The sequence below is a fragment of the Lolium perenne genome, chromosome 1, assembly GCF_019359855.2.
Source record: "Lolium perenne isolate Kyuss_39 chromosome 1, Kyuss_2.0, whole genome shotgun sequence".
In the NCBI taxonomy this organism is placed as follows: domain Eukaryota; kingdom Viridiplantae; phylum Streptophyta; class Magnoliopsida; order Poales; family Poaceae; genus Lolium; species Lolium perenne.
Window position 1 is genome coordinate 87,196,997 of NC_067244.2, and position 13,828 is coordinate 87,210,824.

Genomic DNA, 13,828 nt, shown 5'->3' on the forward strand with positions numbered 1-13,828 from the left:
TGCCCTTGCGAGGACCTTCTGTCCCGCTGTCGCCGACCCCGGTGAAGGTGTGGAGCGAGCCGGCGCTGCGACCGAAGCCCTCTCCCTTGTGCTGGTCTTGGTCCTTGGCGCGCTCCTTGTGCTGGTTGCCGCCGTCGTTTTCCTTGGCGCGGCGAGCTCTTTCTATCTCGCTTCAGGGAGTAGCAATTTCCCGTCGTGTGGTTGGCAGGCTTGCCCTCCTTGCTGTGATAGATGCATGGTGCGTCTAGGAGGCTGCGGGCGTCGAAGCGCTTGGGCTGAGGCCGATCCTCCCGAGGTGGACGAGTGTCGCGCCGAAACGATTTTGGCTCGCGCTGCTCGTAATCGGTGGTAGCAACTAGCTCGTTGTGTCCTCCCTCTCCGCGGCGCTTGCCGTTGTTGGACCGGCCGGCGAAACGGTAGTCGCCACGCCGAGGCTCCGTGTGCGCAGGGCGGCGATTGCGTCGTTGACCGTACTCGTCGTCCGAGTCGACTGTAGGGTCTTCATCGGCGTAGCGGGTGGCGATGTCGAAGAGCTCGGAGATTGAGATATTGTCCCTGCTGACGCGACGGAGCTTGGCGCTTAGTGGTTCGCACCGGCAGCAGCGTCGGAAGCGATGAGATTGCCGTGTCCGTGCCGATGCCGCCGGAGGTCGTCCACATGTCTGCCAGCGCTGCACCCACCGGCGGGTCGACTCGCGCGGGCCTTGGACGCAGCGATCTAGGTCTTCTATGGTTGTGGCACGGGTGTATGCGCTGGCGAAGTGCTGGATGAACGCGGCGCGGGCTTCTTCCCAGGAGTCGATGCTGTTGACGGTGAGGGTGTTGAACCAATGGCGATTGACGCCGTCCATCATGAGGGGCAGGTATCGCGCTGCGAGTAACTCGGAGTGGCCCTGGATCCCCATTGCCATGGCGTACGAGTCGATCCAGACAGTGGGGTCAATGCTTGTATCGTACTTCTCGATGTCGCGGGGTCCTTTGAACCCCACAGGGTACGGCTCGCCTCTAATCATCGGCCCGAAGCAAGCGGGGCCGATTCGGGTGTACGCGCAGTGGGGAGGGTCTTCATCGGCGTGGCGGTCGTTCAATCGATTGCGCGCCCGCCATTCTTGGTCGTTGACGATGTGGGTTCGGGCGTCGGCGGCTGCCCGTTAGCGGCGACCATCACCCGCGCGGGGCGCGGCTCGACTCGGTTGTTAGACGAGTGGGCCGCGCGCGGTGCTGGCGGCGGGCCGTTGTTGGCGTTGACGATTGCGCGGTTTGCCGCGTCTGACGACGCCGCGCGACTGGCGGATGTGCGCGAATAGAGTCGCCCCTGCGAGTCGGCTGCGGCGTGCTGCTGCTCCAATGCCTTGGCTACCAAAGCCTTGGCGTGCTGGACGAGGATCGCGCCGTCTCCCGTTTCGGGGATTCTTGCGAGGACGGCCTGCGCAGGTGCCCGGTTGTGGGGTGGCGACGTGTGCGGGGTTTGGCGGTTGGGGGCGACCTGGGCCCGTGTAACTGGGGGTGGGGGTGGGGGGGGGGGGGGGGGTGCTCCGCGCGCTGTTCTATCTGCAGCAGCCCGACTTCCTTCCGGGATGTCAGGGTTTTGGACTCGGGCGACCCGGATTTCTCCGTCTGGGTCGTCGAAGTTAAGGCGTGCGCTTGGGAAAGTCGCTCGCGCGGCGCGCTCCATGCGCCGGCGGTTTCGCTGCCGACGATAGTGGGACACGGCCCTTACTTCATCTTGCTCGAGGCGGAATTTCTGCCTTTCGGCGAGCTCCTTTTCCTCTGCTCCTCGAGGGCCGCCCGGTGCGCCTCGATCTCGGTGTGATGGCGGTTGCGGGGAGGGGAGTGGTGAAGGCGTCGACTGGGATCTCTCCTTCACCCCTGCCATGAAGGCTGCGGTCGGGTAGCGGTAACGCGGGGCCTCGACAGAGTCCGAGTCGTAATCGCTGCCGAAGAGGGAGAGGATGGAGTCGTCCTCGAAGCCACCTTCGAAGTCGCTCGGGTGGGGAGACCAGGGAGATAGAGTCCTTGGTCGATGCTTTGTGGCGATGGAGCGGGCAGTCGGGGACGCAGCGGTGGATCCCGCAACCGACGTTGTAGCGATGATGTCGGTGAAGTCGGCGTCGATCGCAGCGATGATGGATTTGATGGCCGGGATGGTGTCGGCGGAATCGGCGGCCGGAGCGGTGTCGGCGGAGTCGGTGGCTGCCGAGGCAACGGTGGAGTTAGCGGTCGGTGCCACGACCGCCGACTCGGCATCGTCTCCCAGGGCCGCCTCAGCCTCCGCGTATACCTCGCCGGTGACCGGGCGAGTAGCGGTGAGGAGCTGCCCGGGCGCGAAGGGGTCGTGTGAGCGATCGGGGGCGAGGCTCGAGAGGGTCGCCGACGCCGGCGAGCCCAACGAAGAGGTTGATGGAGCCGATCGGCACCATCCAGGCGTGTGTGAGAGGTGACGAGGCGGGCCGGTAGGTGCTTGGCTGGATGTGGAAGAAATTGCCGGTGGCGATCATCCTGCCGGAAGCAACCGGCCGCCGAACTGGCGAGTAGGGCCTCGCCGTAGCTCGAAGGCTTGATGTCCCATGCCCCACGGTGGGCGCCACTGTCGTGGATGTAACCACGGCAGATGCTACAGGGGGTAGCACTTCATTGATGCGAGGGGAAGGGAACATTGCCATCTACGGGTCGAGGTGCAAGAGACGCAAGGGTTTTACCCAGGTTCAGCCCCTCCGGAGAGTAAAAGGCCTACGTCCTGCTAGATCTTTATTGCTCTGTGGAGAATTACAATGGGGGGGCTCAGTCGGCGGCTACGCCGAGAGCTTACAGGGGGAGATTGGATCTCGAGTAAGGTGTCCTCTAGGGTTTAAGCTCGGGGGTTTATATAAGCACCCCCGGCCTAGGGTTACATGGAGATAACTCCGAATCATATCAGTTGCTACTAATCCGGGATCCGCTATCCCTCTCGCAAGTAATCTTCTTGTCCAGCCGTGTGGACCTCCTCCTTGGGATCACGGCCCAGTCGCCTTAGGGCCCAGTCGCTTAGGCGACTGGCGATCCACCCAAGCCTCTATCTTCATGGCGACTGGGACTGGCGACCCACCCCCTATGGGCATATCCCCATCAATTGGTCAGTCCAAACGACATGACGTTGTACTCATACAACCCATATCTGGTGGTAAAGGTAGTTTTTGGAATGTCGGTGGCTCGGATCTTCAGTTGGTGGTATCCAGTTCTAAGATCAATCTTGGAGAAAACTCGGGATCCGGTGAGTTGGTCGAACAGATCTTCTATCTTAGGTAAGGGATATTTGTTTTTGATGGTGACATCGTTAAGCTTACGATAGTCCGTGCATAAACGATTTGCACCATCTTTCTTGTCGACAAACAAGACGGGGGATCTCCAGGGGGATGCACTTGGTCTAATCAAACCTTTGGCTAACATGTCATCTATTTGCTTCTTCAGCTCCATAAGCTCGGTTGCGTTCATGCTGTAGGCTCTCTGGGCGATGGGTCCAGTCCCGGGGATTAACTCGATGATAAACTCGATATCCCGATCCGGGGGCATACCGGGTAGATCATCCGGAAACACATCAGGGTAGCGACAGACGACCCTGATTTGATCCAGAGTTGGCTTGGATACACTTTGGTTGCAGGTAAATTTTCTGGGTAGTTTTTCAGAGACGTGCTCAACTACGATACCGGTGCTGCTAGTCATGGTTATGGCTTTCTTGGCGCAGTCTATCAATCCATTGTGCTTGGACATCCAGTCCATTCCTAGGACAACTTCCAAACCTTTGGTTCCCAGTATGATTAGATTTGCAAAGAAATCTACATCATGAATTTTGATTGGCACATTTTTACAAAATTTTCGGGCTTTGGTGGTTGATCCGGGGATTTGAACTATCATAACATGCTTCAAACTGAGGGGTTGAATTTTACTTGTTGATGCAAAGTCCTCGGTGACAAAGGAATGAGATGCTCCAGAATCAAACAACACTCTAGCAGGGATGTGGTTGACAGAAAACATACCCAGCACAACATCTGGTGCTTCCTGGGCTTCTTCGGCGTTCATGTGGTAGAGGCGGCCGTTGCGGTTGTTGGGGTTGTTGGGGGCGAACTTCTTGCCGGTGGAGACACGGCGTTGCTGCTGAGCAGGTGCAGCGGTGTTGCCGGCGAGCTTGGCAAGACGCTTGGGGCACTCGTTGGAGTAGTGTCCCACTACACCACACTCATAACAAGTGATAGTGCTCTTGTCCTACTTGTTCGCAACGGGAACGGCATTGCTTCCGGTTCTAGGGGTGGTGTTGGTGTGGGTATTGTTGTTGTTAGGGGCTCGGGGTGGAGCGCGGTTGTAGTTGTTGTTGTTGTAGTTGTTGTTGTAGCCTCCTGGCTTGGAGTTTCCTCCACTCCGGTTCTGATAACCGGGGCGAGAGTTCTGCATCTGGGGTTTGTTGTTTCTCGGAGTGAAACCTCCGCTTGAGCTAGGGCGAAACTTTTGGGGGTGGCTTGATCCACTCTGATTTGCCATGCGGCGCTTGCGGTTCTCATTGGCTTGGTTTAACTTGCCCTCCATCTGGATGGCGGAGTCAACAAGGGCTTCGAGGTCGGCGAAGGGGATGTTGACGAGGACAGTCTGCATCTCATCATGCAGTCCGTTCAGGAATCTCTCCTTCCTCTTCTCAACGGTGTTGGTCTCATCAGGGGCATACCTTGACAAGGTGAGAAACTTGTCGCGGTATTCAACCACCGTCATGCGACCTTGTTTCAGCTCACGGAATTCATCCCTCATCTTCTTGATAAGACCCGGGGGTACATGGTACTTGCTGAACTTGAGTTTGAAATCCTCCCAAGTCATGAATTGACCTCCGTTCATGGCACGGGTGCTTGTCCACCAAGCGCAGGCTGGTCCAGCGAGATAGTGAGTGGCGAACAAGACTTTCTCGTTGGCTTCCACTCCGGCTACCTCCAGATTGTTCTCCATAGTCTGGAGCCAATCGTCGGCGTCGAGGGGCTCCTCGGTCTTGCTAAACACCGGAGGGTTGGTGTTTTGGAAGTTCTTGAGCTTGGATCCGGGGTGGTCATGATTTCCATGGCCTTGGTTGGCGATGTTCTGCAAGGCGATGAGGTTGGCTTGGCGTTCGGCTCTTTCGGTTTCCCGGTCTGCAAGCATGGTTTGCAGAAGTTGCAGCATCGCGTCGTTGGTGCGATTCGGAGGGGCCATCTGAAGATGTAGAGATTATGAGATAAGAGGGAACATTCTATGGTTCATTTTGGTTAAGTTTGAAAAGCATTTGAAAACTTGTAATCTTTTCATGACAAACATAACATTCATTCATTCATGCAACACATAGTACAAACTACACACATACTCCACCGGTTTTAAGAACCATTCTCATGCTACGATACAAAGGACGGGATACAACCCACACCTACTATAAGTGAACTAGTGCAACTACTCCTCATCATCGACATCGATCGGGACGTAGTCGTCGGGTCCTGCCTCCAGGAACTCGTAGTCCTCCTCCTCGGTGTTCTCGTCCTCCTCAAAGTCGTTGTCATCGCTCAAAAAGGCGTCTCCTCCCTGAATGTCGATGCCTCCATCGTCATCCTCCAGCTGACGAATCTGATCCTCCTGGGCCTTGACAGTGGCCTCAAGTGACGCGATCTGGGCGCGAAGGCGGCGAATCGTAGCGTCCTTCTTGGCACGCTGCTGGCGAAGGCTCCTGCGGTCGTTCTTGAGTAGCTTGATCGCCTCACCCTGCTCGGTGATGTGAGCATGGGTCTGGTTCGCGTAAGCGCGAGAGGCGTCAAGGTCCCTCTGAGTCTGGTAGAGCATGAAGTCCAGGTGCTCAGCATGGTGCATCAACTCCGGGAGCGGCTGCAGCTCCATGGGCACTCCCGCAGCATCACGCCTCACAAGGTGGGCGTAGCGAGAGGCGAGGATGCTCACCACGTTCTGTCCACAGAGGCGTGCAAGTGCCTCCTGTAGGCCACGTGCGAGTCCGTCGAGCCAGTTGCTCTCGCGGAAGGAGAAGAGGATCCTCTCCGAAGTGGGAGGCTCCATCTTGCCCCTCAAGTCAGCAGTGATCACCCACTGCAACTCTCCTCCGGGCGTGTCGTCCAGCTGAACCCCGTGAAACTCGGGGTGTGGGCGCCCAAGGAAGTCAGAGAGGGCGTTGAGGTCGTGCTCGAAGATCAAGCTTCCTACGTTCCCAAGCTGGTAAAACTTGGTGTTGATGGCTTCATTCAGTGCCATCTGAAAGAGAATTGGATGAGTAAGTTAGGGAGTGCAAAGTGTGTCAAAATTATAAGTTGATTCAAATAAGATAGACATGATTCATCAAATTTTGGCAAAGTCTCAAAGACAAGAGTGTAGTAAATTTTCACAAATAGTTTCTTTCATTTGATTTCAAAGTTAAATTTTCTCAGAACGCCCATTCTAACTAAGGTCTTCTAAGGTCAAACAATGGCTCTGATACCAACTTGTCAACACCCGGATTTTTAAGTCCGAATGCCTATTATGTCATACATCGCAATCCCAGGAATATTGTTGTTGCGAGGCATAATAGTTAAGTATCACAGTCATCATTCATTACAAACCATAAGTCTTACAAAGTGGAATCACATGATCCATATTACACGAATAGTTGATCTATTGATCAACGAACAAACACAAGTTCATAGTTCAACATAGCGGAAGCGTAAGATACAAGGACTCTCTAGTCCACAGGCCAACGCTTGACGTCAGAAGGCGCTTAGTTGTCGTAGGCGCCCTGCTGGTCATCTCCTTGGTCGTCTTCATACTCTGGCCATTTGAATAGCCAGGGACAAAGCCGTGAGTACATTGAGTACTCGCAAACTAATACGAAGGTAAGTGCTAGACATTCTAGTATGGTTTGCTAAGCTCTAGTTTATTTGCATAAAGCTAGTTTTAGTTCACAAAGTTTGAGAAAAAGCTTATTCAAGTGCTAACTAACTCAAGTGGGAACATTAGTGTCATTCCCACCATTCAAGTGGTGATTGCAATTCAATTCACCACAAGTCATTTCCCCATCACCCTTTTCAACATCATTTTCAAAGATATGACATCGGAAACTGTATGGCCTTTCCAACCGTCCGTAACCATGGACGCGGCTATTCGAATAGGTTTACACTCTGCAGAGGTTGCACACTTGTGCCACAACATTTGATTTCATCCGTCGGGACTTCCCCGAATCATCGTAACACAGTACGCGGATCATCAACCATAACCTTTCACTTACGAATCCTAGTATGAGCACCTCTCCCCATGAGCTTGGCCTCCCAGTGAAGACAGACGATCGGCACAGGAAGCGCACGAGGCTTGGGCCGGACATTCACCTCATTTCGCATCATATCTTATCGTTTCTTTTGTGGTAGAGGCAGCTTTCGGCATAACCCCGATGACGCTTGTTTAGAGGGAACCCATACTAAGACGCATAAACTTCCAGTTAAGCCCTACCCATAATCAGGTATTGTGGGGGTACTTAATAATTGGAAAGGTATCGCATTCAAACCAACATCATTGTTTTATCAAAAATCACCATCTTCTCTTGGTCATATTCACCTTCAAAAATCATTCAATGGAATGCATCTTCATTCCAAGGTTTCAAAAATCCTTCAAATTCACATTGTTCCCATCTAGAGTAGTCAAGTTTTAATTCATTAGCACTAGCTCTAATTCATGAGGGGTGCTAACTTGCTTTGCTTGGAGAAGGCTAACTCACTACTCTAGTAATCAACTTGTACCTTGACCAAAGTTAACTATAAAAGTAACTCATTTAGAAAACAAGTAAAAACTTGTAAAGTAAAAACTTGGGATGGGTTCATATAAGAAAAGATAAGAAACATGGTGCCTTGCCCCCAAGGGGGCTTTGCACTTTGCAAGAATAATAGCTTGCATTGGTAGTAGCTTGCCTTGGTAGTTCTCAAACTGTTCCTCCTCCTCCTCTTGGTAGCAACCTTCTTCTTCGGCGTACTCTCCGGTGCTACCGTCTAAATTTGAATACGAGTATAATTACTCACTAATTCAATGGCTATTCCATACATCACATATAACACACAAACTACTCTATGCACACAAGTAAATAAACTAGGGTGCATGGGTTGTGGGGTTTAAGTAGAATTCACTTCTTTGCATTTCATATAAATGATAGTTTCCATAGGGTTCTTGAGAAAGAATTTCCTCTCATTGAAATCTTCTTAAGATTTAATTTCTCAAACAATCATTGATGAACTCATATTGACCTAAGTCAAATGTTCATCATCATCATCATTTGGGAAAATGATTTAAATGAGGTGGGTCACCTCATACAATTTAAATAACACTACATTTGATTTAAATCTCAAGTAATTCATATAAGAGAGTTTGGAACCAGGGGTCCAAACATCCCATGAATCCATGTGAGACAAATTTAAATGAAGTGTAAGACTTCACACAATTTAACTTTAATAGTTTTGGACAATATCAACTAGTTAAACTAGTCAAATATCCATTCCTTAAACCATGGCATGATCATGCAAAGTGACCACACCATTTTATTGCATAAACAATTAGTGTAAGTCTAATGTGAGCTATTAGAGTTGGAATTAACTTAATATCTATTTTGGTTGATTTTTAAGAATTATTTGAATAGGGAAAAGTCCCTGTTTTGTTATTTTGATCATAATTATTCTACAAAGAATCTGACCATGGGGCCAGTGGCATTTTGTAGAGAATTTCAGTGGCTTTCTAACAATATTAAATTCACTAAATTTGGTTTAGCCAATTTCAAATGGTTGAATTTCAAAGTTTGGGCAGTATTGAAATGGATTTGTAATAATTAAACTGGATTTGAAATTAACGGGCCGACGGGAAAAGCTAACGGGCCAGAAGGTTTAAAAACGGCCCGAGCCAGCCCACCACGGTCCAGTGCCGCGCGGGCTGCCTGACAGGGTGGGGTCCGCCTGTCAGCGGCTCATCTAACCCGAATCGGAACGTTTCAATGTGGGGCGTAGGATTAGAAGGGGATCGGACGGCGCTGGTGCGTCGTCTTCTCCGGCGAGAGGCAGAGAGGTTGGCGGCGAGGGTAGGGGGTCGGAGAGCTCACCGCGGCTCCAGCTAGGGTTGGCAGTGTGCGCGGTGAAGATGTGGACGACGGCGAAGCAGCTAGTAGCAGCGGCGGAGCTCGAGGTGGCCTGGATCAATGGCGATTTCTCCAGGGCTTCCGCGGCTCCGAGCTTGCGATTGGCCTTGCTCCAGCGACGATCGAGGTGGCTAACGGTGCGAGGCGAAGTGGTGAAGAGTGGGGAGTGAGACGGTGTGCTCCGTTGCTTCCAGGGAACCTCCTATTTATAGGATTGCGAGAGGGTGGCGGGGCAGTGGCAAGGTCGACCATGGCGCGGCTTCTCCGGCGGCTGGTCGAGCTAGGCGTGGTCATGGCGATGCTCTATGTGTCCAGGCGAGGCGAACGGTGGCGACAGCTTGGTCGGGGAGGGCCTGGTTGGGTCGCATTGCTTCCACGACGGCCGCGGCGTTCACGGGACCAGGCCGTCGTCTCCGGCGCCGGCGGTCACGGGTCTGGGCTGGGCGCGTGTCTGGCGGCGTCGCGGTGTCACTGCGGTGCTCAACGCGTTCACAGGGGGTCCAGGGAGGGCTCGAGGTGGTGGCGCGGCGCGTGTCCAGGGCAGAGAGTGAAGGAGGAGAGGGGGAGGTTGTCGGGTTGGGCGACATGGCCGGCATGGCCATGTCTAGCCTTGCTCCTCCTCTCCCTAGGGTTTCTATGTTGCCATTTAGGGTGAAAGGGGGCAGGGGAACCATTTGGGGTAGTGTAGTGTAGGTTTGGTGTGTATAGAACACTATTTCAAGTAGTGTCAAATAGTGCCATATTTTGCAATTTGCAAAATTCTCCAAATTTGAAATAATTCAAAAGGTGAAAGTTTTTGAAAAGTGAGTGTTGCTATTAGTTGTAAATGACCAGAGGTGGTTTGAGGTGGTGGTGGAAAAGTTTGAATTCAAGAATTGCAAAAATTGACAAGTGTGAGATTGTTCCACTTGTTAAAATGTTGCAACTTTGGATGAGCATAGCTATTGATCAAAGATGAATTTGGCAGGGTGATCTTCATCAAAGTTGTTCACATTGATGTTGACTTTGAAATGGTGCAAAGAGTTAGCAAGAATTGGTTTGGGAAAATTGAATTGCAGGGGCTCAAAGTGGTGATCAGACTAAATTTGGCAGATTTGGCCATTATCTTATGTGAGTGGGAAAAGTATTTGAAGTTCATTTGAATTGTGCAACCTTGATTCCAAAAGTTGTAATAAGTGTTTAGTAACATTATCCAACTAATGGTGAAGACCAAATAGGTCTAGGGTCAAGATTTATAAAAATGCCATAGAGCATATGTGAGGGTTTTTAGGGTTTTGCAATTTATGGAATTTCTTCCTCTTTGATTTATTTGGTTGGTGATCTTCACATGATCACACTAGGGTTTTAGAGCATATCAAATACAAGTAAAAGCAATCATCATGGCATATCACTCAAATGCACAAGTCCTATGCATGGTACTATATGCAAAAGAAAAGTTTTTGTTGGTTTGAAATTTTGTTTTCTGGAATTCTCTAACTTTCTTTTTATTGAAATTTGGGGTGTTACAAGGTGGCCTCAAAAACAAGAAAAAAAACGTTTTGACATGCACAACGAACAGACCCAAAATCGTTGGCCATGGTACACCAGCAACCACGGCGCGACTTCAACTTCGTCGGCCATGGCAACTTTTCTTGTAGTGTTAGTCACTCTAAAATGAAGCTCTTGGGAGGGTTTTTTTAAATTTGCATGTTTCAAACCAAAAACCACTTCTCTTCATGCTTGACTTCATAAGATAGAGTTTAGGGTTAGGGGTAGATATAGAATCTTTCTGGTTTGAATATGTCTAGACCTTGTTTATCAACTTAATTGAATGCTTACTATATGACATAAGAAGACTATATGCCTTGGTTTTTTATTTATTTTGATTTATTTTGAATTTTTATGCCCATTTGAATCTTGGTCATATCCTAGGTTCGACCATGATTTAAACAAGTTTAAAACATGAATATGAAAAATTAAGAATCTATACTTCTTAGTCACTCCAAAATGTAGCTCTTGAGAGGGTTTTTGAAATTTTCATGCTTGAAACCAAAAACCACTTCTCTTCATGCTTGACTACATAAGACAAAGTTTAGGGTTAGGAGGTAGATACATGATTTTTCTGGTTTGAATATGTCTAGACCTTATTTATCAACTTAATTGAATGCTTACTATATAACATAAGAATACCTTTTTTCTTTTTTTTCAATTTTTATACCCATTTGAATCTTGGTCAAATCCTAGGTTTCACCAAGATTTGAATAAGTTTAAAACATGAATATGAAAAAGTAAGCATGCATGTATGCTTCTTAATTAATCACTTAAAAATGAAGCTATTGGGAGGGTTTTTGAAATTTCCATGTTTGAAACAAAAAACCACATATCTTCATGCGCTTGACTTCATGAGATAGATTTTAGGGTTAGGGGGTAGATACATGATTTTTCTGGTTTGAATATGTCTAGACCTTGTTTATCAACTTAATTGAATGCTTACTATATGACATAAGAAGACCTTGGTTTCCATTTTTTATACCCATTTGAATCTTTGTCAAATCATAGGTTTGACCAAGATTTGAACAAGTTTAAACATGAATACCGGAACTGGCCAAGAGCGTACCGGAATATCGGAACAGTCTACACTGTAGCACGTCGACAAAGACCAGTCAAAGATGCTCTCCAAAGCTAGAAGATAAAGATGAGCAAAGCACTTTAGCTTTAATCGAGGTCATGACGCCAAAGGCGAAGCATGACGTAAAAGGTGCCGGAGGATGGCACAGCTCTTGATTAAAGTCATACCGGCATCACCGGTAGCAAAGTAGCTTTGTAAAGTAGTTTGTCTGGTCAATGATCCCATTAGGGTTTCTAGGGTTCCTTCCCCTGTAAGCCACCCTCTCCCCTATATAAGGAGAGGGGGCACAGCCCTTCGCGGACACACACGCAACGAGAGATTAGGTGCACGAAACTTGTAAGCACTTGTGATGAAGAAATAGAGAGATCTAGTGCTGTCCTTGTTCTTGAGTTCATCATCTTCTACCTTTGGCCAAGGCCAAGTTCCAGGGGAATCCATCCGGAAACCTCTCCATCTACACCAAAAACCCTCCCCTGAATCCTCTAGCGTCCATTTGGCCCCAAGATAAGCCATCCCATGGCATCTGTCTGTTCACCACGACGACAGTTGGTGCCCACCGTGGGGCCAGCAGCGGCGCTTGCTGGAGTTCATATTCGGGCGGGCCTCCTCACCGTCGGCGGCGAGCGTGTCGTCACCGCACTCGTCAACCGCATCCACGACATGCGCTTCATCAATGACAACACGGGCTGCTTCTCCAACGGAGGTAAGTTCCCCAAGAACGGCCGCGTCATCAAGTTCGGGAGCATCCTCGTGTACTACGGCACCATCCCTGAGCGCCAGTGCCCCTCGCCGGTGCTGGTGGCTCCGGATCCGCCAAGATCTGTGCTTCGCAGCGACCGCGCCGCCGGCAGCGTCGAGGTGCTGGTCATTGGCGCGGGCGACGCCGGCAAGGGAGCTGCGGCGGATGGCGCTGGCCGGACGAAGTCAGCGCGCACGGCCAAGCCGCCAACCGAGCGCGACCAGGAGGCTGCAGGAGCTTCTGCACCACCACCAGAGACTCCACTCCAGGCGGCCATGAGCGTCCTGGTTATGCCCATCGCGCAGAACATCGACACGGCAGTGGCTCAGGCGGAGCTGGAGGTGCAACGCCAGAAGCTGCTCGCGAACGGTGCCGACATCGTCCGGGCGCAGCGCGAGCTGAACCTAACCCTACGTGAGTATAACGCAGCCCATGGCTTTGCTTCTGTTAGCACTCAGGCAGAAAGGATACGGAAAACCGGCTTAGAGCTCGCAACTTAGATCAGGATCTGCGTAAGGAGATTCTTACCGGAAAAAGCACTTCTGCATCGTTGAGCATGGTAGAGAAACCTAAATATAGCAGTCCGGATAAAACCATAAAAGCTGCTAAGGCTGTAGTAGAGCTGTGTGAATCCCTTTCCGGAGATGCTTTGGCAAAATAGCAAGAGCGTGTCAGGGAGTTGCTTGATACCATCGAGCAGCAAAATGCTGAGCAGCTGGCCAAGTTGAACAAGGTTGCGGTTTCAAAGTCTGTGCGTTCAACAAAGAATTCCGCAAGCAAGTCCCATGGGCAGGCATCGTCCCCCCATCTGGACAAGAGAAAAGAAAAAGAGGTGAATGCGCAGCAGATGACTGTGTACGATCCGGTTCTTGCCGGAAAATAACAAGCCGGGCGACATGAGGCCGGTAGAAAAAGCCAAGGGTCAGATCGTGGCTACGCCAGATACGGCTATGCCAGAGATGAGTATGCCAGTAGAGGTGAAACCGGGCAAAATTATCGCGCACCAAGAGCTGCTTATGCGGAGGAGGAAATGCCTCCGCCAAGGTACCGGCAAGCAAGGGCCGCGGTACCGGAAAGATACAATGAAGCTGATTCAGCAACCAAAAGAGTCGGAGCCTACCGGAACCCTTTAGGGGAAAGGTTGGGAGAAAGGTGCCTACCAGACCAGGATGCGAGGCACAGGCTGGATAGGATGTATTTGTCTGAAATGGTTGAGGCAGAAGGTCCTCCGGATCCCAAGTGTTTTGGCCCGCGGATCATGAAAGAGGAACCACCGGTTCGCAACTTCACGTTGCCCCGCGATACAAAAACGTACGATGGCACCACTAAGCCGGAAGACTGGCTTGCGGATTAC